Genomic DNA, 27,818 nt, shown 5'->3' on the forward strand with positions numbered 1-27,818 from the left:
GGATAACTCACTTGGGGTCAGGGAGTACATATAAAGGGGCTAGGATAACTCACTTGGGGTCAGGGAGTACATATAAAGGGGCTAGGATAACTCATTTGGGGTCAGGGAGTACATATAAAGGGGCTAGGATAACTCACTTGCGGTCAGAGAGTACATATAAAGGGGCTAGGGTAACTCACTTGCGGTCAGAGAGTACATATAAAGGGGCTAGGATAACTCAATTGGGGTCAGGGAGTACTTATAAAGGGGCTATGGTAACTTATTTAAGGCCAGGGAGTACTAATATGACACTAGGGTAACACACATGGGATCAGGGAGTACTTATAAAGGGGCTAGGATAACTCACTTGCGGTCAGAGAGTACATATAAAGGGGCTAGGATAACTCACTTGGGGTCAGGGAGTACATATAAAGGGGCTAGGATAACTCACTTTGTGTCAGGGAGTACTTTTAAAGGGGCTATGGTAACTCACTTGGGGCCAGGGAGTACTAATATAACACTAGGGTAACACACTTGGGGTCAGGGAGTACATATGAAGAGGCTAGGATAACTCACTTGCGGTCAGAGAGTACATATAAAGGGGCTAGGATAACAAACTTAGGGTCAGGGAGTACTTATATAGGGGCTAGGTTAACTCACTTGGGGTCAGGGAGTACATTTATGGGACTAAGGTAACACATTTGGGGTCAGGGAGTACTTATAAAGGGGCTAGGGTAACTCACTTGCGGTCAGAGTGTACATATAAAGGGGCTAGGATAACTCACTTGGGGTCAGGAAGTACTTATTTGGGACTAGGGTACTCACTTAGGGACAGGGAGTTCTTATATGGGACTAGGGTAACTCACTTGCGGTCGGAGAGTAAATATAAAGGGGATAGGATAACTCACTTGGGGTCAGGGAGTACATATATGGGACTAGGGTAACTCACTTGCGGTCAGAGAGTACATATAAAGAGGATAGGATAACTCACTTGGGGTCAGGGAACACTTATACAGGGGCTAAGGTAACACACTTGGGTTCAGGGAGTACTTATATGAGACTAGGGTAACACACTTGGGGTCAGGGAGTACTTATAAAGGGGTTTGAATAACTCACTTGCGGTCAGAGAGTACATATAAAGGGGATAGGATAACTCACTTGGGGTCAGGGAGTACATATAAAGGGGCTAGGATAACTCACTTGGGGTCAGGGAGTACTTATAAAGGGGCTATAGTAACTCACTTGGGGTCAGGAAGTACTTATTTGGGACTAGGATACTCACTTAGGGACAGGGAGTTTTTATATGGGACTAGGGTAACTCACTTGCGGTCAGAGAGTACATATAAAGGGGATAGGATAACTCACTTGGGGTCAGGGAGTACATATATGGGACTAGGGTAACTCACTTGCGGTCAGAGAGTACATATAAATGGGATAGGATAACTCACTTGGGGTCAGGGAACACTTATAAAGGGGCTAAGGTAACACACTTGGGTTCAGGGAGTACTTATACGAGACTAGGGTAACACAGTTGGGGTCAGGGAGTGCTTATAAAGGGGTTTGAATAACTCACTTGCGGTCAGAGCGTACATATAAAGGGGATAGGATAACTCACTTGGGGTAAGGGAGTACATATATGGGACAAGGGTAACTCACTTCCGGTCAGAGAGTACATATAAAGGGGATAGGATAACTCACTTGGGGTCAGGGAGTACTTATAAAGGGGCTATGGTACCTCACTTGCGGTCAGGGAGTACTTATATGGGACTAGGGTAACTCACTTGCGGTCAGGGGGTACTTATAAAGGGGCTAGGGTAACTCTCTTTGGGTCAAGGAGTACTTATATTGGACTAGGCTAACTCACTTGGTGTTTGGGAGAACTTATATGGGACCAGGGTAACTCACGTGTGGCCAGGGTGTACTTATAAAGGGGCTAGGGTAACTCACTTGGGGTCAGGGAGTACTTATAAAGGGGCTATGGTAACTCACTTGGGGCCAGGGTGTACTAATATGAAACTAGGGTAACACACTTGGGGTCAGGGAGTACTTATAAAGGGACTAGGATAACTCACTTGCGGTCAGAGAGTACATATAAAGGGGCTAGGATAACTCACTTGAGGTCAGGGAGTGCATATAAAGGGGCTAGGATAACTCTCTTGGGGTTAGGGAGTGCTTATAAGGGACTAGGGTAACTCACTTTGGGTCTAAGAGTACATATAAAGCGGCTAGGATAACTCACTTGGGGTCAGGGAGTACTTATAAAGGGGCTATGGTAACTCACTTGGGGCCAGGGAGTACTAATATGACACTAGGGTAACACACTTGGGGTCAGGGAGTACTTATAAAGGGGCTATGGGAACTCTCTTTGGGTCAAGGAGTACTTATATTGGAATAGGCTAACTCACTTGGTGTCTGGGAGTACTTATATGGGACCAGGGTAACTCACTTGCGGTCAGAGAGTACATATAAAGGGGCTAGGATATCTCAATTGCGGTCAGGGAGTACTTATAAAGGGGCTAGGATAACTCACTTGGGGTCAAGCAGTACATTTATAGGACTAAGGTAACTCTCTTGGGGTCAGGGAGTACTTATAAAGGGGCTATGGTACCTCACTTTGGGTCAGGAAGTACTTATATGGGACTAGGATAACTCAATTGCGGTCAGGGAGTACTTATAAAGGGGCTATGGGAACTCTCTTTGGGTCAAGGAGTACTTATATTGGAATAGGCTAACTCACTTGGTGTCTGGGAGTACTTATATGGGACCAGGGTAACTCACTTGCGGTCAGAGAGTACATATAAAGGGGCTAGGATATCTCAATTGCGGTCAGGAAGTACTTATAAAGGGGCTATGGTAACTCTCTTTGGATCAAGGAGTACTTACATTGGAATAGGCTAACTCACTTGGTGTCTGGGAGTACTTATATGGGACCAGGGTAACTCACTTGCGGTCAGAGAGTACATATAAAGCGGTTAGGATAACTCACTTGCGGTCAGAGAGTACATATAAAGGGGCTAGGATATCTCACTTGGGGTTAGGGAGTACTTATAAAGGGGCTATGGTAACTCAATTGGGGCCAGAAAGTACTAATAAAAAACTAGGGTAACACACTTGGGGTCAGGGAGTACTTATAAAGTGGCTAGGATAACTCACTTGTGGTCAGAGAGTACATATAAAGAGGCTAGGGTAACTCACTTATGGTCAGAGAGTACATATAAAGGGGCTAGGATAACTCACTTGGGGTCAGGGAGTACTAATATGAAACTAGGGTAACACACTTGGGGTTAGGGAGTACTTATAATGGGGCTAGGATAACTTACTTGCGGTCAGAGAGTACATATAAAGGGGCTAGGATAACTCACTTGGGGTCAGGGAGTACATTTATGGGACTAAGGTAACTCTCTTGGGGTCAGGGAGTACTTATAAGGGACTAGGGTAACTCACTTGGGGTCAGGGAGTACTTATAAAGGGACTAGGGTAACTCACTTGCGGTCAGAGAATACATATAAAGGGGCTACGATAACTCACTTGGGGCCAGGGTGTACTTATTAAAGGGCTAGGGTAACTCTCTTGGGGTCAGGTAGTACTTAGAAGGGACTAGGGTAACTCACTTGGGGTCTGGGAGTACATATAAAGCGGCGAGGATAACTCACTTGCGGTCAGAGAGTACATATAAAGGGGCTAGGGTAACTCACTTGCGGTCAGGGAGTACTGATAAAGGGGATAGGATAACTCACTTGGGGTCAGGGAGTACAGTTAAAGGGGCTAGGATAACTCACTTGCGGTCAGAGAGTACATATAAAGGGGATAGGGTGACTCACTTGCGGTCAGAGAGTACTTATAAAGGGGCTATAGTAACTCACTTGGGGTCAGAAGTACATATATGGGACTAGGGTAACTCTCTTGGGGTCAGGGAGTACTTATAAAGGGGCTATGGTAACTCATTTGGGGCCAGGGAGTACTAATATGACACTAGGGTAACACACTTGGGGTCAGGGAGTACTTATAAAGGGGCTAGGATAACTCACTTGCGGTCAGAGAGTACATATAAAGGGGCTAGGATAACTCACTTGGGGTAAGGGAGTACATATAAAGGGGCTAGGATAACTCACTTGCGGTCAGAGAGTACATATAAAGAGGCTAGGGTAACTCACTTATGGTCAGAGAGTACATATAAAGGGGCTAGGATAACTCACTTGGGGTCAGGGAGTACTAATATGAAACTAGGGTAACACACTTGGGGTTAGGGAGTACATATAAAGGGGCTAGGATAACTCATTTGAGGTCGGGGAGTACATATAAAGGGGCTAGGATAACTCACTTGCGGTCAGAGAGTACATATAAAGGGGCTAGGGTGATTCACTTGCGGTCAGGGAGTTCGTATAAAGGGGATAGGATAACTCACTTGGGGTCAGGGAGTACAGTTAAAGGGGCTAGGATAACTCACTTGCGGTCAGAGAGTACATTTAAGGGGATAGGGTGACTCACTTGCGGTCAGAGAGTACTTATAAAGGGGCTATAGTAACTCACTTGGGGTCAGGAAGTACATATATGGGACTAGGGTAACTCTCTTGGGGTCAGGGAGTTCTTATATGGGACTAGGGTAACTCACTTGCGGTTAGAGAGTACATAAAAAGGCGATAGGATAACTCACTTGGGGTCAGGGAGTACTTATAAAGGGGCTAGGATAACTCACTTGCGGTCAGAGAGTACATATAAAGGGGCTAGGGTGACTCACTTGCTGTCAGAGAGTACATATAAAGGAGATAGGGTGACTCACTTGCGGTCAGAGAGTACATATAAAAGGGCTAGGATAACTCACTTGGGGTCAGGCAGTACTTACAAAGGGGCTATGGTAACTCACTTGGGGTCAGGGAGTACTTATAAAGGGGCTATAGTAACTCACTTGGGGTCAGGAAGTACATATATGGGACTAGGGTAACTCTCTTGGGGTCAGGGAGTTCTTATATGGGACTAGGGTAACTCACTTGCGGTTAGAGAGTACATAAAAAGGCGATAGGATAACTCACTTAGGGTCAGGGAGTACTTATAAAGTGGCTAGGATAACTCACTTGCGGTCAGAGAGTACATATAAAGGGGCTAGGATAACTCACTTGGGGTAAGGGAGTACATATAAAGGGGCTAGGATAACTCACTTGCGGTCAGAGAGTACATATAAAGGGGATAGGGTGACTCACTTGCGGTCAGAGAGTACATATAAAGGGGCTATAGTAACTCACTTAGGGTCAGGAAGTACATATATGGGACTAGGGTAACTCTCTTGGGGCCAGGGAGTTCTTATATGGGACTAGGGTAACTCACTTGCGGTTAGAGAGTACATAAAAAGGCGATATGATAACTCACTTGCGGTCAGAGAGTACATATAAAGGGGCTCGGATAACTCACTTGGGGACAGGGAGTACTTATAAAGGGGCTATGGTAACTCATTTGGGGCCAGGGAGTACTAATATGACCCTAGGGTAACACACTTGGGGTCAGGGAGTACATATAAAGGGGCTTGGATAACTAACTTGCGGTCAGAGAGTACATATAAGGGGGCTAGAGTAACTCACTTGCGGTCAGAGAGTACATATAAAGGGGCTAGGATAACTCACTTGAGGTCAGGGAGTACTACTATGGGACTAGGGTAACTCACTTGCGGTCAGAGAATTCATATAAAGGGGCTACGATAACTCACTTGGGGTCAGGGAGTACTTATAAAGGGGCTATGGTACCTCACTTTGGGTCAGGAAGTACTTATATGGGACTAGGGTAACTCAATTGCGGTCAGGGAGTACTTATAAAGGGGCTATGGGAACTCTCTTTGGGTCAAGGAGTACTTATATTGGAATAGGCTAACTCACTTGGTGTCTGGGAGTACTTATATGGGACCAGGGTAACTCACTTGCGGTCAGAGAGTACATATAAAGGGGCTAGGATATCTCAATTGCGGTCAGGGAGTACTTATAAAGGGGCTAGGATAACTCACTTGGGGTCAAGCAGTACATTTATAGGACTAAGGTAACTCTCTTGGGGTCAGGGAGTACTTATAAAGGGGCTATGGTACCTCACTTTGGGTCAGGAAGTACTTATATGGGACTAGGATAACTCAATTGCGGTCAGGGAGTACTTATAAAGGGGCTATGGGAACTCTCTTTGGGTCAAGGAGTACTTATATTGGAATAGGCTAACTCACTTGGTGTCTGGGAGTACTTATATGGGACCAGGGTAACTCACTTGCGGTCAGAGAGTACATATAAAGGGGCTAGGATATCTCAATTGCGGTCAGGAAGTACTTATAAAGGGGCTATGGTAACTCTCTTTGGATCAAGGAGTACTTACATTGGAATAGGCTAACTCACTTGGTGTCTGGGAGTACTTATATGGGACCAGGGTAACTCACTTGCGGTCAGAGAGTACATATAAAGCGGTTAGGATAACTCACTTGCGGTCAGAGAGTACATATAAAGGGGCTAGGATATCTCACTTGGGGTTAGGGAGTACTTATAAAGGGGCTATGGTAACTCAATTGGGGCCAGAAAGTACTAATAAAAAACTAGGGTAACACACTTGGGGTCAGGGAGTACTTATAAAGTGGCTAGGATAACTCACTTGTGGTCAGAGAGTACATATAAAGAGGCTAGGGTAACTCACTTATGGTCAGAGAGTACATATAAAGGGGCTAGGATAACTCACTTGGGGTCAGGGAGTACTAATATGAAACTAGGGTAACACACTTGGGGTTAGGGAGTACTTATAATGGGGCTAGGATAACTTACTTGCGGTCAGAGAGTACATATAAAGGGGCTAGGATAACTCACTTGGGGTCAGGGAGTACATTTATGGGACTAAGGTAACTCTCTTGGGGTCAGGGAGTACTTATAAGGGACTAGGGTAACTCACTTGGGGTCAGGGAGTACTTATAAAGGGACTAGGGTAACTCACTTGCGGTCAGAGAATACATATAAAGGGGCTACGATAACTCACTTGGGGCCAGGGTGTACTTATTAAAGGGCTAGGGTAACTCTCTTGGGGTCAGGTAGTACTTAGAAGGGACTAGGGTAACTCACTTGGGGTCTGGGAGTACATATAAAGCGGCGAGGATAACTCACTTGCGGTCAGAGAGTACATATAAAGGGGCTAGGGTAACTCACTTGCGGTCAGGGAGTACTGATAAAGGGGATAGGATAACTCACTTGGGGTCAGGGAGTACAGTTAAAGGGGCTAGGATAACTCACTTGCGGTCAGAGAGTACATATAAAGGGGATAGGGTGACTCACTTGCGGTCAGAGAGTACTTATAAAGGGGCTATAGTAACTCACTTGGGGTCAGAAGTACATATATGGGACTAGGGTAACTCTCTTGGGGTCAGGGAGTACTTATAAAGGGGCTATGGTAACTCATTTGGGGCCAGGGAGTACTAATATGACACTAGGGTAACACACTTGGGGTCAGGGAGTACTTATAAAGGGGCTATGGTAACTTATTTAAGGCCAGGGAGTACTAATATGACACTAGGGTAACACACATGGGATCAGGGAGTACTTATAAAGGGGCTAGGATAACTCACTTGCGGTCAGAGAGTACATATAAAGGGGCTAGGATAACTCACTTGGGGTCAGGGAGTACATATAAAGGGGCTAGGATAACTCACTTTGTGTCAGGGAGTACTTTTAAAGGGGCTATGGTAACTCACTTGGGGCCAGGGAGTACTAATATAACACTAGGGTAACACACTTGGGGTCAGGGAGTACATATGAAGAGGCTAGGATAACTCACTTGCGGTCAGAGAGTACATATAAAGGGGCTAGGATAACAAACTTAGGGTCAGGGAGTACTTATATAGGGGCTAGGTTAACTCACTTGGGGTCAGGGAGTACATTTATGGGACTAAGGTAACACATTTGGGGTCAGGGAGTACTTATAAAGGGGCTAGGGTAACTCACTTGCGGTCAGAGTGTACATATAAAGGGGCTAGGATAACTCACTTGGGGTCAGGAAGTACTTATTTGGGACTAGGGTACTCACTTAGGGACAGGGAGTTCTTATATGGGACTAGGGTAACTCACTTGCGGTCGGAGAGTAAATATAAAGGGGATAGGATAACTCACTTGGGGTCAGGGAGTACATATATGGGACTAGGGTAACTCACTTGCGGTCAGAGAGTACATATAAAGAGGATAGGATAACTCACTTGGGGTCAGGGAACACTTATACAGGGGCTAAGGTAACACACTTGGGTTCAGGGAGTACTTATATGAGACTAGGGTAACACACTTGGGGTCAGGGAGTACTTATAAAGGGGTTTGAATAACTCACTTGCGGTCAGAGAGTACATATAAAGGGGATAGGATAACTCACTTGGGGTCAGGGAGTACATATAAAGGGGCTAGGATAACTCACTTGGGGTCAGGGAGTACTTATAAAGGGGCTATAGTAACTTACTTGGGGTCAGGAAGTACTTATTTGGGACTAGGATACTCACTTAGGGACAGGGAGTTTTTATATGGGACTAGGGTAACTCACTTGCGGTCAGAGAGTACATATAAAGGGGATAGGATAACTCACTTGGGGTCAGGGAGTACATATATGGGACTAGGGTAACTCACTTGCGGTCAGAGAGTACATATAAATGGGATAGGATAACTCACTTGGGGTCAGGGAACACTTATAAAGGGGCTAAGGTAACACACTTGGGTTCAGGGAGTACTTATACGAGACTAGGGTAACACAGTTGGGGTCAGGGAGTGCTTATAAAGGGGTTTGAATAACTCACTTGCGGTCAGAGCGTACATATAAAGGGGATAGGATAACTCACTTGGGGTAAGGGAGTACATATATGGGACAAGGGTAACTCACTTCCGGTCAGAGAGTACATATAAAGGGGATAGGATAACTCACTTGGGGTCAGGGAGTACTTATAAAGGGGCTATGGTACCTCACTTGGGGTCAGGGAGTACTTATATGGGACTAGGGTAACTCACTTGCGGTCAGGGGGTACTTATAAAGGGGCTAGGGTAACTCTCTTTGGGTCAAGGAGTACTTATATTGGACTAGGCTAACTCACTTGGTGTTTGGGAGAACTTATATGGGACCAGGGTAACTCACGTGTGGCCAGGGTGTACTTATAAAGGGGCTAGGGTAACTCACTTGGGGTCAGGGAGTACTTATAAAGGGGCTATGGTAACTCACTTGGGGCCAGGGTGTACTAATATGAAACTAGGGTAACACACTTGGGGTCAGGGAGTACTTATAAAGGGACTAGGATAACTCACTTGCGGTCAGAGAGTACATATAAAGGGGCTAGGATAACTCACTTGAGGTCAGGGAGTGCATATAAAGGGGCTAGGATAACTCTCTTGGGGTTAGGGAGTGCTTATAAGGGACTAGGGTAACTCACTTTGGGTCTAAGAGTACATATAAAGCGGCTAGGATAACTCACTTGGGGTCAGGGAGTACTTATAAAGGGGCTATGGTAACTCACTTGGGGCCAGGGAGTACTAATATGACACTAGGGTAACACACTTGGGGTCAGGGAGTACTTATAAAGGGGCTATGGGAACTCTCTTTGGGTCAAGGAGTACTTATATTGGAATAGGCTAACTCACTTGGTGTCTGGGAGTACTTATATGGGACCAGGGTAACTCACTTGCGGTCAGAGAGTACATATAAAGGGGCTAGGATATCTCAATTGCGGTCAGGGAGTACTTATAAAGGGGCTAGGATAACTCACTTGGGGTCAAGCAGTACATTTATAGGACTAAGGTAACTCTCTTGGGGTCAGGGAGTACTTATAAAGGGGCTATGGTACCTCACTTTGGGTCAGGAAGTACTTATATGGGACTAGGATAACTCAATTGCGGTCAGGGAGTACTTATAAAGGGGCTATGGGAACTCTCTTTGGGTCAAGGAGTACTTATATTGGAATAGGCTAACTCACTTGGTGTCTGGGAGTACTTATATGGGACCAGGGTAACTCACTTGCGGTCAGAGAGTACATATAAAGGGGCTAGGATATCTCAATTGCGGTCAGGAAGTACTTATAAAGGGGCTATGGTAACTCTCTTTGGATCAAGGAGTACTTACATTGGAATAGGCTAACTCACTTGGTGTCTGGGAGTACTTATATGGGACCAGGGTAACTCACTTGCGGTCAGAGAGTACATATAAAGCGGTTAGGATAACTCACTTGCGGTCAGAGAGTACATATAAAGGGGCTAGGATATCTCACTTGGGGTTAGGGAGTACTTATAAAGGGGCTATGGTAACTCAATTGGGGCCAGAAAGTACTAATAAAAAACTAGGGTAACACACTTGGGGTCAGGGAGTACTTATAAAGTGGCTAGGATAACTCACTTGTGGTCAGAGAGTACATATAAAGAGGCTAGGGTAACTCACTTATGGTCAGAGAGTACATATAAAGGGGCTAGGATAACTCACTTGGGGTCAGGGAGTACTAATATGAAACTAGGGTAACACACTTGGGGTTAGGGAGTACTTATAATGGGGCTAGGATAACTTACTTGCGGTCAGAGAGTACATATAAAGGGGCTAGGATAACTCACTTGGGGTCAGGGAGTACATTTATGGGACTAAGGTAACTCTCTTGGGGTCAGGGAGTACTTATAAGGGACTAGGGTAACTCACTTGGGGTCAGGGAGTACTTATAAAGGGACTAGGGTAACTCACTTGCGGTCAGAGAATACATATAAAGGGGCTACGATAACTCACTTGGGGCCAGGGTGTACTTATTAAAGGGCTAGGGTAACTCTCTTGGGGTCAGGTAGTACTTAGAAGGGACTAGGGTAACTCACTTGGGGTCTGGGAGTACATATAAAGCGGCGAGGATAACTCACTTGCGGTCAGAGAGTACATATAAAGGGGCTAGGGTAACTCACTTGCGGTCAGGGAGTACTGATAAAGGGGATAGGATAACTCACTTGGGGTCAGGGAGTACAGTTAAAGGGGCTAGGATAACTCACTTGCGGTCAGAGAGTACATATAAAGGGGATAGGGTGACTCACTTGCGGTCAGAGAGTACTTATAAAGGGGCTATAGTAACTCACTTGGGGTCAGAAGTACATATATGGGACTAGGGTAACTCTCTTGGGGTCAGGGAGTACTTATAAAGGGGCTATGGTAACTCATTTGGGGCCAGGGAGTACTAATATGACACTAGGGTAACACACTTGGGGTCAGGGAGTACTTATAAAGGGGCTAGGATAACTCACTTGCGGTCAGAGAGTACATATAAAGGGGCTAGGATAACTCACTTGGGGTAAGGGAGTACATATAAAGGGGCTAGGATAACTCACTTGCGGTCAGAGAGTACATATAAAGAGGCTAGGGTAACTCACTTATGGTCAGAGAGTACATATAAAGGGGCTAGGATAACTCACTTGGGGTCAGGGAGTACTAATATGAAACTAGGGTAACACACTTGGGGTTAGGGAGTACATATAAAGGGGCTAGGATAACTCATTTGAGGTCGGGGAGTACATATAAAGGGGCTAGGATAACTCACTTGCGGTCAGAGAGTACATATAAAGGGGCTAGGGTGATTCACTTGCGGTCAGGGAGTTCGTATAAAGGGGATAGGATAACTCACTTGGGGTCAGGGAGTACAGTTAAAGGGGCTAGGATAACTCACTTGCGGTCAGAGAGTACATTTAAGGGGATAGGGTGACTCACTTGCGGTCAGAGAGTACTTATAAAGGGGCTATAGTAACTCACTTGGGGTCAGGAAGTACATATATGGGACTAGGGTAACTCTCTTGGGGTCAGGGAGTTCTTATATGGGACTAGGGTAACTCACTTGCGGTTAGAGAGTACATAAAAAGGCGATAGGATAACTCACTTGGGGTCAGGGAGTACTTATAAAGGGGCTAGGATAACTCACTTGCGGTCAGAGAGTACATATAAAGGGGCTAGGGTGACTCACTTGCTGTCAGAGAGTACATATAAAGGAGATAGGGTGACTCACTTGCGGTCAGAGAGTACATATAAAAGGGCTAGGATAACTCACTTGGGGTCAGGCAGTACTTACAAAGGGGCTATGGTAACTCACTTGGGGTCAGGGAGTACTTATAAAGGGGCTATAGTAACTCACTTGGGGTCAGGAAGTACATATATGGGACTAGGGTAACTCTCTTGGGGTCAGGGAGTTCTTATATGGGACTAGGGTAACTCACTTGCGGTTAGAGAGTACATAAAAAGGCGATAGGATAACTCACTTAGGGTCAGGGAGTACTTATAAAGTGGCTAGGATAACTCACTTGCGGTCAGAGAGTACATATAAAGGGGCTAGGATAACTCACTTGGGGTAAGGGAGTACATATAAAGGGGCTAGGATAACTCACTTGCGGTCAGAGAGTACATATAAAGGGGATAGGGTGACTCACTTGCGGTCAGAGAGTACATATAAAGGGGCTATAGTAACTCACTTGGGGTCAGGAAGTACATATATGGGACTAGGGTAACTCTCTTGGGGCCAGGGAGTTCTTATATGGGACTAGGGTAACTCACTTGCGGTTAGAGAGTACATAAAAAGGCGATATGATAACTCACTTGCGGTCAGAGAGTACATATAAAGGGGCTCGGATAACTCACTTGGGGACAGGGAGTACTTATAAAGGGGCTATGGTAACTCATTTGGGGCCAGGGAGTACTAATATGACCCTAGGGTAACACACTTGGGGTCAGGGAGTACATATAAAGGGGCTTGGATAACTAACTTGCGGTCAGAGAGTACATATAAGGGGGCTAGAGTAACTCACTTGCGGTCAGAGAGTACATATAAAGGGGCTAGGATAACTCACTTGAGGTCAGGGAGTACTACTATGGGACTAGGGTAACTCACTTGCGGTCAGAGAATTCATATAAAGGGGCTACGATAACTCACTTGGGGTCAGGGAGTACTTATAAAGGGGCTATGGTACCTCACTTTGGGTCAGGAAGTACTTATATGGGACTAGGGTAACTCAATTGCGGTCAGGGAGTACTTATAAAGGGGCTATGGGAACTCTCTTTGGGTCAAGGAGTACTTATATTGGAATAGGCTAACTCACTTGGTGTCTGGGAGTACTTATATGGGACCAGGGTAACTCACTTGCGGTCAGAGAGTACATATAAAGGGGCTAGGATATCTCAATTGCGGTCAGGGAGTACTTATAAAGGGGCTAGGATAACTCACTTGGGGTCAAGCAGTACATTTATAGGACTAAGGTAACTCTCTTGGGGTCAGGGAGTACTTATAAAGGGGCTATGGTACCTCACTTTGGGTCAGGAAGTACTTATATGGGACTAGGATAACTCAATTGCGGTCAGGGAGTACTTATAAAGGGGCTATGGGAACTCTCTTTGGGTCAAGGAGTACTTATATTGGAATAGGCTAACTCACTTGGTGTCTGGGAGTACTTATATGGGACCAGGGTAACTCACTTGCGGTCAGAGAGTACATATAAAGGGGCTAGGATATCTCAATTGCGGTCAGGAAGTACTTATAAAGGGGCTATGGTAACTCTCTTTGGATCAAGGAGTACTTACATTGGAATAGGCTAACTCACTTGGTGTCTGGGAGTACTTATATGGGACCAGGGTAACTCACTTGCGGTCAGAGAGTACATATAAAGCGGTTAGGATAACTCACTTGCGGTCAGAGAGTACATATAAAGGGGCTAGGATATCTCACTTGGGGTTAGGGAGTACTTATAAAGGGGCTATGGTAACTCAATTGGGGCCAGAAAGTACTAATAAAAAACTAGGGTAACACACTTGGGGTCAGGGAGTACTTATAAAGTGGCTAGGATAACTCACTTGTGGTCAGAGAGTACATATAAAGAGGCTAGGGTAACTCACTTATGGTCAGAGAGTACATATAAAGGGGCTAGGATAACTCACTTGGGGTCAGGGAGTACTAATATGAAACTAGGGTAACACACTTGGGGTTAGGGAGTACTTATAATGGGGCTAGGATAACTTACTTGCGGTCAGAGAGTACATATAAAGGGGCTAGGATAACTCACTTGGGGTCAGGGAGTACATTTATGGGACTAAGGTAACTCTCTTGGGGTCAGGGAGTACTTATAAGGGACTAGGGTAACTCACTTGGGGTCAGGGAGTACTTATAAAGGGACTAGGGTAACTCACTTGCGGTCAGAGAATACATATAAAGGGGCTACGATAACTCACTTGGGGCCAGGGTGTACTTATTAAAGGGCTAGGGTAACTCTCTTGGGGTCAGGTAGTACTTAGAAGGGACTAGGGTAACTCACTTGGGGTCTGGGAGTACATATAAAGCGGCGAGGATAACTCACTTGCGGTCAGAGAGTACATATAAAGGGGCTAGGGTAACTCACTTGCGGTCAGGGAGTACTGATAAAGGGGATAGGATAACTCACTTGGGGTCAGGGAGTACAGTTAAAGGGGCTAGGATAACTCACTTGCGGTCAGAGAGTACATATAAAGGGGATAGGGTGACTCACTTGCGGTCAGAGAGTACTTATAAAGGGGCTATAGTAACTCACTTGGGGTCAGAAGTACATATATGGGACTAGGGTAACTCTCTTGGGGTCAGGGAGTACTTATAAAGGGGCTATGGTAACTCATTTGGGGCCAGGGAGTACTAATATGACACTAGGGTAACACACTTGGGGTCAGGGAGTACTTATAAAGGGGCTAGGATAACTCACTTGCGGTCAGAGAGTACATATAAAGGGGCTAGGATAACTCACTTGGGGTAAGGGAGTACATATAAAGGGGCTAGGATAACTCACTTGCGGTCAGAGAGTACATATAAAGAGGCTAGGGTAACTCACTTATGGTCAGAGAGTACATATAAAGGGGCTAGGATAACTCACTTGGGGTCAGGGAGTACTAATATGAAACTAGGGTAACACACTTGGGGTTAGGGAGTACATATAAAGGGGCTAGGATAACTCATTTGAGGTCGGGGAGTACATATAAAGGGGCTAGGATAACTCACTTGCGGTCAGAGAGTACATATAAATGGGCTAGGGTGATTCACTTGCGGTCAGGGAGTTCGTATAAAGGGGATAGGATAACTCACTTGGGGTCAGGGAGTACAGTTAAAGGGGCTAGGATAACTCACTTGCGGTCAGAGAGTACATTTAAGGGGATAGGGTGACTCACTTGCGGTCAGAGAGTACTTATAAAGGGGCTATAGTAACTCACTTGGGGTCAGGAAGTACATATATGGGACTAGGGTAACTCTCTTGGGGTCAGGGAGTTCTTATATGGGACTAGGGTAACTCACTTGCGGTTAGAGAGTACATAAAAAGGCGATAGGATAACTCACTTGGGGTCAGGAAGTACTTATAAAGGGGCTAGGATAACTCACTTGCGGTCAGAGAGTACATATAAAGGGGCTAGGGTGACTCACTTGCTGTCAGAGAGTACATATAAAGGAGATAGGGTGACTCACTTGCGGTCAGAGAGTACATATAAAAGGGCTAGGATAACTCACTTGGGGTCAGGCAGTACTTACAAAGGGGCTATGGTAACTCACTTGGGGTCAGGGAGTACATATATGGGACTAGGGTAACTCTCTTGGGGTCAGGGAGTTCTTATATGGGACTAGGGTAACTCACTTGCGGTTAGAGAGTACATAAAAAGGCGATAGGATAACTCACTTAGGGTCAGGGAGTACTTATAAAGTGGCTAGGATAACTCACTTGCGGTCAGAGAGTACATATAAAGGGGCTAGGATAACTCACTTGGGGTAAGGGAGTACATATAAAGGGGCTAGGATAACTCACTTGCGGTCAGAGAGTACATATAAAGGGGATAGGGTGACTCACTTGCGGTCAGAGAGTACATATAAAGGGGCTATAGTAACTCACTTGGGGTCAGGAAGTACATATATGGGACTAGGGTAACTCTCTTGGGGTCAGGGAGTTCTTATATGGGACTAGGGTAACTCACTTGCGGTTAGAGAGTACATAAAAAGGCGATAGGATAACTCACTTGGGGTCAGGGAGTACTTATAAAGGGGCTAGGATAACTCACTTGCGGTCAGAGAGTACATATAAAGGGGCTAGGGTGACTCACTTGCTGTCAGAGAGTACATATAAAGGGGATAGGGTGACTCACTTGCGGTCAGAGAGTACATATAAAAGGGCTAGGATAACTCACTTGGGGTCAGGCAGTACTTACAAAGGGGCTATGGTAACTCACTTGGGGTCAGGGAGTACTTATAAAGGGGCTATAGTAACTCACTTGGGGTCAGGAAGTACATATATGGGACTAGGGTAACTCTCTTGGGGTCAGGGAGTTCTTATATGGGACTAGGGTAACTCACTTGCGGTTAGAGAGTACATAAAAAGGCGATAGGATAACTCACTTAGGGTCAGGGAGTACTTATAAAGGGGCTAGGATAACTCACTTGCGGTCAGAGAGTACATATAAAGGGGCTAGGATAACTCACTTGGGGTAAGGGAGTACATATAAAGGGGCTAGGATAACTCACTTGAGGTCAGGGAGTACATATAAAGGGGCTAGTATAACTCACTTGCGGTCAGAGAGTACATATAAAGGGGATAGGGTGACTCACTTGCGGTCAGAGAGTACGTATAAAAGGGCTAGGATAACTCACTTGGGGTCAGGGAGTACTTATAAAGGGGTTATGGTAACTCAATTGGTGTCTGTGAGTATTTATTTGGGACCAGGGTAACTCACTTGGGGCCAGGGTGTACTTATTAAAGGGGCTATGGTAACTCATTTGGGGCCAGGGAGTACTAATATGACACTAAGGTAACACACTTGGGGGTAGGGAGTACTTATAAAGGGGCTAGGATAACTCACTTGCGGTCAGAGAGTACATATAAAGGGGCTAGGATAACTCACTTGGGGTAAGGGAGTACATATAAAGGGGCTACGATAACTCACTTGCGGTCAGAGAGTACATATAAAGAGGCTAGGGTAACTCACTTATGGTCAGAGAGTACATATAAAGGGGCTATGGTAACTCACTTGCGGTCAGAGAGTACATATAAAAGGGCTAGGATAACTCACTTGAGGTCAGGGAGTACATATAAAGGGGCTAGGATAACTCACTTGCGGTCAGAGAGTACATATAAAGGGGCTAGGGTGACTCACTTGCGGTCAGAGAGTACATATAAAAGGGCTAGGACAACTCACTTGGGGTCAGGGAGTACTTATAAAGGGGCTATGGTAACTCACTTGGTGTCTGTGAGTACTTATATGGGACCAGGGTAACTCACTTGGGGCCTGGGTGTACTTACGAAAGGGCTAGGGTAACTCTCTGGGGGTCAGGGAGTACTTATAAGGGACTAGGGTAACTCAATTGGGGTCTGGGAGTACATATAAAGCGGCTCGGATAACTCACTTGGGGTCAGGGAGTACTTATAAAGGGGCTATGATAACTCATTTGGGGCCAGGGAGTACTAATATGAAACTAGGGTAACACACTTGGGGTCAGGGAGTACATATAAAGGGGCTAGGATAACTAACTTGCGGTCAGAGAGTACATATAAGGGGGCTAGGGTAACTCACTTGCGGTCAGAGAGTACATATAAAGGGGCTAGGATAACTCACTTGAGGTCAGGGAGTACTACTATGTGACTAGGGTAACTCACTTGCGGTCAGAGAATACATATAAAGGGGCTACGATAACTCACTTGGGGTCAGGGAGTACTTATATGGGACTAGGGTAACTCAATTGCGGTCAGGGAGTACTTATAAAGGGGCTATGGTAATTCTCTTTGGGTCAAGGAGTACTTATATTGCAATAGGCTAACTCACTTGGTGTCTGGGATTACTTATATGGGACCAGGGTAACTCACTTGCGGTCAGTGAGTACATATAAAGCGGTTAGGATAACTCACTAGCGGTCAGAGAGTACATATAAAGGGGCTAGGATATCTCACTTCGGGTCAGGGAGTACTTATAAAGGGGCTATGGTAACTCAATTGGGGGCAGGAAGTACTAATAAAAAACTAGGGTAACACACTTGGGGTCAGGGAGTACTTATAAAGGGGCTAGGATAACTCACTTGTGGTCAGAGAGTACATATAAAGGGGCTAGGATAACTCACTTGGGGTCAAGGAGTACATTTATAGGACTAAGGTAACTCTCTTGGGGTCAGGGAGTACTTATAAGGGACTAGGGTAACTCACTTGGGGTCTGGGAGTACATACAAAGCGGCTAGGATAACTCACTTGGGGTCAGGGAGTACTTATAAAGGGGCTATGGTAACTCATTTGGGGCCAGGGAGTACAAATATGACACTAGGGTAACACACTTGGGGTCAGGGAGTACTTATAAAGGGGCTAGGATAACTCACTTGCGGTCAGAGAGTACATATAAAGGGGCTAGGATAACTCACTTGGGGTAAGGGAGTACATATAAAGGGGCTAGGATATCTCACTTGCGGTCAGAGAGTACATATAAAGAGGCTAGGGTAACTCACTTATGGTCAGAGAGTACATATAAAGGGGCTAGGATAACTCACTTGGGGTCAGGGAGTACTAATATGAAACTAGGGTAACACACTTGGGGTTAGGGAGTACATATAAAGGGGCTAGGATAACTCACTTGCGGTCAGAGAGTACATATAAAGGGGCTAGGGTGATTCACTTGCGGTCAGGGAGTTCGTATAAAGGGGATAGGATAACTCACTTGGGGTCAGGGAGTACAGTTAAAGGGGCTAGGATAACTCACTTGCGGTCAGAGAGTACATATAAAGGGGATAGGGTGACTCACTTGCGGTCAGAGAGTACTTATAAAGGGGCTATAGTAACTCACTTGGGGTCAGGAAGTACATATATGGGACTAGGGTAACTCTCTTGGGGTCAGGGAGTTCTTATATGGGACTAGGGTAACTCATTTGCGGTTAGAGAGTACATAAAAAGGCGATAGGATAACTCACTTGGGGTCAGGGAGTACTTATAAAGGGGCTAGGATAACTCACTTGCGGTCAGAGAGTACATATAAAGGGGCTAGGGTGACTCACTTGCTGTCAGAGAGTACATATAAAGGGGATAGGGTGACTCACTTGCGGTCAGAGAGTACATATAAAAGGGCTAGGATAACTCACTTGGGGTCAGGCAGTACTTACAAAGGGGCTATGGTAACTCACTTGGGGTCAGGGAGTACATATAAAGGGGCTATAGTAACTAACTTGGGGTCAGGAAGTACATATATGGGACTAGGGTAACTCTCTTGGGGTCAGGGAGTTCTTATATGGGACTAGGGTAACTCAATTGCGGTCAGGGAGTACTTATAAAGGGGCTATGGTAATTCTCTTTGGGTCAAGGAGTACTTATATTGCAATAGGCTAACTCACTTGGTGTCTGGGATTACTTATATGGGACCAGGGTAACTCACTTGCGGTCAGAGAGTACATATAAAGCGGTTAGGATAACTCACTTGCGGTCAGAGAGTACATATACAGGGGCTAGGATATCTCACTTGGGGTCAGGGAGTACTTATAAAGGGGCTATGGTAACTCAATTGGGGCCAGGAAGTACTAATAAAAAACTAGGGTAACACACTTGGGGTCAGGGAGTACTTATAAAGGGGCTAGGATAACTCACTTGTGGTCAGAGAGTACATATAAAGGGGCTAGGATAACTCACTTGGGGTCAAGGAGTACATTTATAGGACTAAGGTAACTCTCTTGGGGTCAGGGAGTACTTATAAGGGACTAGGGTAACTCACTTGGGGTCTGGGAGTACATATAAAGCGGCTAGGATAACTCACTTGGGGTCAGGGAGTACTTATAAAGGGGCTATGGTAACTCATTTGGGGCCAGGGAGTACAAATATGACACTAGGGTAACACAATTGGGGTCAGGGAGTACTTATAAAGGGGCTAGGATAACTCACTTGGGGTCAGGGAGTACTAATATGAAACTAGGGTAACACACTTGGGGTTAGGGAGTACTTATAATGGGGCTAGGATAACTCACTTGCGGTCAGAGAGTACATATAAAGGGGCTAGGATAACTCACTTGGGGTCAGGGAGTACTTATAAGGGACTAGGGTAACTCACTTGGGGTCAGGGAGTACTTATAAAGGGGCTATGGTAACTCACTTGCGGTCAGAGAGTACATATAAAGGGGCTAGGATAACTCACTTGAGGTCAGGGAGTACATATAAAGGGGCTAGGATAACTCACTTGCGGTCAGAGAGTACATATAAAGGGGCAAGGGTGACTCACTTGCGGTCAGAGAGTACATATAAAAGGGCTAGGATAACTCACTTGGGGTCAGGGAGTACTTATAAGGGGCTAGGGTAACTCACTTGGGGTCAGGGAGTACTTATAAAGGGGCTATGGTAACTCACTTGCGGTCAGAGAGTACATATAAAGGGGCTAGGATAACTCACTTGAGGTCAGGGAGTACATATAAAGGGGCTAGGATAACTCACTTGCGGTCAGAGAGTACATATAAAGGGGCAAGGGTGACTCACTTGCGGTCAGAGAGTACATATAAAAGGGCTAGGATAACTCACTTGGGGTCAGGGAGTACTTATAAAGGGGCTATGTTAACTCACTTGGTGTCTGTGAGTACTTATATGGGACCAGGGTAACTCACTTGGGGCCAGGTTGTACTTATTAAAAGGCTAGGGTAACTCTCTTGGGGTCAGGGAGTACTTATAAGGGACTAGGGTAACTCAATTGGGGTGTGGGAGTACATATAAAGCGGCTCGGATAACTCACTTGGGGTCAGGGAGTACTTATAAAGGGGCTATGGTAACTCATTTGGGGCCAGGGAGTACTAATATGACACTAGGGTAACACACTTGAGGTCAGGGAGTACATATAAAGGGGCTAGGATAACTCACTTGCGGTCAGAGAGTACACATAAAGGGGCTAGGATAACTCACTTGGGGTAAGGGAGTACATATAAAGGGGCTAGGATAACTCACTTGCGGTCAGAGAGTACATATAAAGAGGCTTGGGTAACTCACTTATGGTCAGAGAGTACATATAAAGGGGATAGGATAACTCACTTGGGGTCAGGGAGTACAGCTAAAGGGGCTAGGGTGACTCACTTGCGGTCAGGGAGTACTTATAAAGGGGATAGGATAACTCACTTGGGGTCAGGGAGTACAGTTAAAGGGGCTAGGATAACTCACTTGCGGTCAGAGAGTACTTATAAAGGGGCTAGTATAACTCACTTGCGGTCAGAGAGTACAAATAAAGCGGTTAGGATAACTCACTTGAGGTCAGAGAGTACATATAAAAGGGCTAGGATAACTCACTTGGGGTCAGGCAGTACTTATAAAGGGGCTATGGTAACTCACTTGGGGTCAGGGAGTACTTATAAAGGGGCTATAGTAACTCACTTGGGGTCAGGAAGTACATATATGGGACTAGGGTAACTCTCTTGGGGTCAGGGAGTTCTTATATGGGACTAGGATAACTCATTTGCGGTCAGGGAGTACTTATAAAGGGGCTAGGATAACTCACTTGCGGCCAGAGAGTACAAATAAAGCGGTTAGGATAACTCACTTGCGGTCAGAGAGAACATATAAAGGAGCTAGGATATCTCACTTGGGGTCAGGGAGTACTTGTAAAGGGGCTATGGTAACTCAATTGGGGCCAGGAAGTACTAATAAAAAACTAGGGTAACACACTTGGGGTCAGGGAGTACTTATAAAGGGGTTAGGATAACTCACTTGCGGTCAGAGAGTACATATATAGGGGCTAGGATAACTCACTTGGGGTCAAGGAGTACATTTATAGGACTAAGGTAACTCTCTTGGGGTCAGGGAGTACATATAAAGGGGCTAGGATAACTCACTTGCGGTCAGAGAGTACATATAAAGGGGATAGGGTGACTCACTTGCGGTCAGAGAGTACATATAAAAGGGCTAGGATAACTCACTTGGGGTCAGGGAGTACTTATAAAGGGGCTATGGTAACTCAATTGGTGTCTGTGAGTACTTATATGGGACCAGGGTAACTCACTTGGGGCCAGGGTGTACTTATTAAAGGGCTAGGGTAACTCTCTTGGGGTCAGGGAGTACTTATAAGGGACTAGGGTAACTCACTTGGGGTCTGGGAGTACATATAAAGCGGCTAGGATAACTCACTTGGGGTCAGGGAGTACTTATAAAGGGGCTATGGTAACTCATTTGGGGCCAGGGAGTACTAATATGACACTAGGGTAACACACTTGGGGTCAGGGAGTACTTATAAAGGGGCTAGGATAACTCACTTGCGGTCAGAGAGTACATATAAAGGGGCTAGGATAACTCACTTGGGGTAAGGGAGTACATATAAAGGGGCTAGGATAACTCACTTGCGGTCAGAGAGTACATATAAAGAGGCTAGGGTAACTCACTTATGGTCAGAGAGTACATATAAAGGGGCTAGGATAACTCACTTGGGGTCAGGGAGTACTAATATGAAACTAGGATAACACACTTGGGGTTAGGGAGTACATATAAAGGGGCTGGGATAACTCACTTGAGGTCAGGGAGTACATATAAAGGGGCTAGGATAACTCACTTGCGGTCAGAGAGTACATATAAAGGGGCTAGGGTGACTCACTTGCGGTCAGAGAGTACATATAATAGGGCTAGGATAACTCACTTGGGGTCAGGGAGTACTTATAAAGGGGCTAGGATAACTCACTTGCGGGTCAGAGAGTACATATAAAGGGGCTAGGATAACTCACTTGGGGTAAGGGAGTACATATAAAGGGGCTACGATAACTCACTTGCGGTCAGAGAGTACATATATAGGGGCTAGGATAACTCACTTGGGATCAGGAAGTACATATATGGGACTAGGGTAACTCTCTTGGGGTCAGGGAGTTCTTATATGGGACTAGGGTAACTCACTTGCGGTTAGAGAGTACATAAAAATGCGATAGGATAACTCACTTGGGGTCAGGGAGTACTTATAAAGGGGCTAGGATAACTCACTTGCGGTCAGAGAGTACAAATAAAGCGGTTAGGATAACTCACTTGCGGTCAGAGAGTACATATAAAGGAGCTAGGCTATCTCACTTGGGGTCAGGGAGTACTTATAAAGGGGCTATGGTAACTCAATTGGGGCCAGGAAGTACTAATAAAAAACTAGGGTAACACATTTGGGGTCAGGGAGTACTTATAAAGGGGTTAGGATAACTCACTTGCGGTCAGAGAGTACATATATAGGGGCTAGGATAACTCACTTGGGGTCAAGGAGTACATTTATAGGACTAAGGTAACTCTCTTGGGGTCAGGGAGACATATAAAGGGGCTAGGATAACTCACTGGCGGTCAGAGAGTACATATAAAGGGGATAGGGTGACTCACTTGCGGTCAAAGAGTACATATAAGAGGGCTAGGATAACTCACTTGGGGTCAGGGAGTACTTATAAAGGGGCTATGGTAACTCAATTGGTGTCTGTGAGTACTTATATGGGACCAGGGTAACTCACTTGGGGCCAGGGTGTACTTATTAAAGGGCTAGGGTAACTCTCTTGGGGTCAGGGAGTACTTATAAGGGACTAGGGTAACTCACTTGGGGTCTGGGAGTACATTTAAAGCGGCTAGGATAACTCACTTGGGGTCAGGGAGTACTTATAAAGGGGCTATGGTAACTCATTTGGGGCCAGGGAGTACTAATATGACACTAGGGTAATACACTTGGGGTCAAGGAGTACTTATAAAGGGGCTAGGATAACTCACATGCGGTCAGAGAGTACATATAAAGGGGCTAGGATAACTCACTTGGGGTAAGGGAGTACATATAAAGGGGCTAGGATAACTCACTTGCGGTCAGAGAGTACATATAAAGAGGCTAGGGTAACTCACTTATGGTCAGAGAGTACATATAAAGGGGCTAGGATAACTCACTTGGGGTCAGGGAGTACTAATATGAAACTAGGGTAACACACTTGGGGTCAGGGAGTACATACAAAGGGGCTAGGATAACTAACTTGCGGTCAGAGAGTACATATGAGGGGGCTAGGGTAACTCACTTGCGGTCAGAGAGTACATATAAAGGGGCTAGGATAACTCACTTGAGGTCAGGGAGTACTATTATGGGACTAGGGTAACTCACTTGCGGTCAGAGAATACATATAAAGGGGCTACGATAACTCACTTGGGGTCAGGGAGTACTTATAAAGGGGCTATGGTACCTCACTTGGGGTCAGGGAGTACTTATATGGGACTAGGGTAACTCAATTGCGGTCAGGGAGTACTTATAAAGGGGCTATGGTAACTCCCTTTGGGTCAAGGAGTACTTATATTGGAATAGGCTAACTCACTTGGTGTCTGGGAGTACTTATATGGGACCAGGGTAACTCACTTGCGGTCAGAGAGTACATATAAAGCGGTTAGGATAACTCAATTGCGGTCAGAGAGTACATATAAAGGGGCTAGGATATCTCACTTGGGGTCAGGGAGTACTTATAAAGGGGCTATGGTAACTCAATTGGGGCCAGGAAGTACTAATAAAAAACTAGGGTAACACACTTGGGATCAGGGAGTACTTATAAAGGGGCTAGGATAACTCACTTGTGGTCAGAGAGTACATATAAAGGGGCTAGGATAACTCACTTGGGGTCAAGGAGTACATTTATAGGACTAAGGTAACTCTCTTGGGATCAGGGAGTACTTATTAGGGACTAAGGTAACTCACTTGGGGTCTGGGAGTACATATAAAGCGGCTAGGATAACTCACTTGGGGTCTGGGAGTACTTATAAAGGGGCTATGGTAACTCATTTGGGGCCAGGGAGTACTAATATGATACTAGGGTAACACACTTGGGGTCAGGGAGTACTTATAAAGGGGCTAGGATAACTCACTTGCGGTCAGAGAGTACATATAAAGGGGCTAGGATAACTCACTTGGGGTAAGGGAGTACATATAAAGGGGCTACGATAACTCACTTGCGGTCAGAGAGTACATATAAAGAGGCTAGGGTTACTCACTTATGGTCAGAGAGTACATATAAAGGGGCTAGGATAACTCACTTGGGGTCAGGGAGTACTAATATGAAACTAGGGTAACACACTTGGGGTTAGGGAGTACTTATAATGGGGCTAGGATAACTCACTTGCGGTCAGAGAGTACATATAAAGGGGCTAGGATAACTCACTTGGGGTCAGGGAGTACATTTATGGGACTAAGGTAACTCTCTTGGGGTCAGGGAGTACTTATAAGGGACTAGGGTAACTCACTTGGGGTCAGGGAGTACTGATAAAGGGGCTATGGTAACTCACTTGCGGTCAGAGAGTAAATATAAAGGGGCTAGGATAACTCATTTGAGGTCAGGGAGTACATATAAAGGGGCTAGGATAACTCACTTGCGGTCAGAGAGTACATATAAAGGGGCTAGGGTGACTCACTTGCGGTCAGAGAGTACATATAAAAGGGCTAGGATAACTCACTTGGGGTCAGGGAGTACTTATAAAGGGGCTATGGTAACTCACTTGGTGTCTGTGAGTACTTATATGGGACCAGGGTAACTCACTTGGGGCCAGGGTGTACTTATTAACGGGCTAGGGTAACTCTCTTGGGGTCAGGGAGTACTTATAAGGGACTAGGGTAACTCAATTGGGGTCTGGTAGTACATATAAAGCGGCTCGGATAACTCACTTGGGGTCAGGGAGTACTTATAAAGGGGCTATGATAACTCATTTGGGGCCAGGGAGTACTAATATGAAACTAGGGTAACACACTTGGGGTCAGGGAGTACATATAAAGGGGCTAGGACAACTAACTTGCGGTCAGAGAGTACATATAAGGGGGCTAGGGTAACTCACTTGCGGTCAGAGAGTACATATAAAGGGGCTAGGATAACTCACTTGAGGTCAGGGAGTACTACTATGGGACTAGGGTAACTCACTTGCGGTCAGATAATACATATAAAGGGGCTACGATAACTCACTTGGGGTCAGGGAGTACTTATATGGGACTAGGGTAACTCAATTGCGGTCAGGGAGTACTTATAAAGGGGCTATGGTAATTCTCTTTGGGTCAAGGAGTACTTATATTGCAATAGGCTAACTCACTTGGTGTCTGGGATTACTTATATGGGACCAGGGTAACTCACTTGCGGTCAGAGAGTACATATAAAGCGGTTAGGATAACTCACTTGCAATCAGAGAGTACATATACAGGGGCTAGGATATCTCACTTGGGGTCAGGGAGTACTTATAAAGGGGCTATGGTAACTCAATTGGGGCCAGGAAGTACTAATAAAAAACTAGGGTAACACACTTGGGGTCAGGGAGTACTTATAAAGGGGCTAGGATAACTCACTTGTGGTCAGAGAGTACATATAAAGGGGCTAGGATAACTCACTTGGGGTCAAGGAGTACATTTATAGGACTAAGGTAACTCTCTTGGGGTCAGGGAGTACTTATAAGGGACTAGGGTAACTCAATTGGGGTCTGGTAGTACATATAAAGCGGCTCGGATAACTCACTTGGGGTCAGGGAGTACTTATAAAGGGGCTATGATAACTCATTTGGGGCCAGGGAGTACTAATATGAAACTAGGGTAACACACTTGGGGTCAGGGAGTACATATAAAGGGGCTAGGACAACTAACTTGCGGTCAGAGAGTACATATAAGGGGGCTAGGGTAACTCACTTGCGGTCAGAGAGTACATATAAAGGGGCTAGGATAACTCACTTGAGGTCAGGGAGTACTACTATGGGACTAGGGTAACTCACTTGCGGTCAGATAATACATATAAAGGGGCTACGATAACTCACTTGGGGTCAGGGAGTACTTATATGGGACTAGGGTAACTCAATTGCGGTCAGGGAGTACTTATAAAGGGGCTATGGTAATTCTCTTTGGGTCAAGGAGTACTTATATTGCAATAGGCTAACTCACTTGGTGTCTGGGATTACTTATATGGGACCAGGGTAACTCACTTGCGGTCAGAGAGTACATATAAAGCGGTTAGGATAACTCACTTGCAATCAGAGAGTACATATACAGGGGCTAGGATATCTCACTTGGGGTCAGGGAGTACTTATAAAGGGGCTATGGTAACTCAATTGGGGCCAGGAAGTACTAATAAAAAACTAGGGTAACACACTTGGGGTCAGGGAGTACTTATAAAGGGGCTAGGATAACTCACTTGTGGTCAGAGAGTACATATAAAGGGGCTAGGATAACTCACTTGGGGTCAAGGAGTACATTTATAGGACTAAGGTAACTCTCTTGGGGTCAGGGAGTACTTATAAGGGACTAGGGTAACTCACTTGGGGTCTAGGAGTACATATAAAGCGGCTAGGATAACTCACTTGGGGTCAGGGAGTACATATAAAGGGGCTATGGTAACTCATTTGGGGCCAGGGAGTACAAATATGACACTAGGGTAACACACTTGGGGTCAGGGAGTACTTATAAAGGGGCTAGGATAACTCACTTGGGGTCAGGGAGTACTAATATGAAACTAGGGTAACACACTTGGGGTTAGGGAGTACTTATAATGGGGCTAGGATAACTCACTTGCGGTCAGAGAGTACATATAAAGGGGCTAGGATAACTCACTTGGGGTCAGGGAGTACTTATAAGGGACTAGGGTAACTCACTTGGGGTCAGGGAGTACTTATAAAGGGGCTATGGTAACTCACTTGCGGTCAGAGAGTACATATAAAGGGGCTAGGATAACTCACTTGAGGTCAGGGAGTACATATAAAGGGGCTAGGATAACTCACTTGCGGTCAGAGAGTACATATAAAGGGGCAAGGGTGACTCACTTGCGGTCAGAGAGTACATATAAAAGGGCTAGGATAACTCACTTGGGGTCAGGGAGTACTTATAAAGGGGCTATGTTAACTCACTTGGTGTCTGTGAGTACTTATATGGGACCAGGGTAACTCACTTGGGGC

The sequence above is a fragment of the Prorops nasuta genome, unplaced genomic scaffold (assembly GCF_024137725.1).
Source record: "Prorops nasuta isolate Cenicafe-Biocafe unplaced genomic scaffold, Cenicafe_Pnas_1.2 PNAS00001, whole genome shotgun sequence".
In the NCBI taxonomy this organism is placed as follows: Eukaryota; Metazoa; Arthropoda; class Insecta; order Hymenoptera; family Bethylidae; genus Prorops; species Prorops nasuta.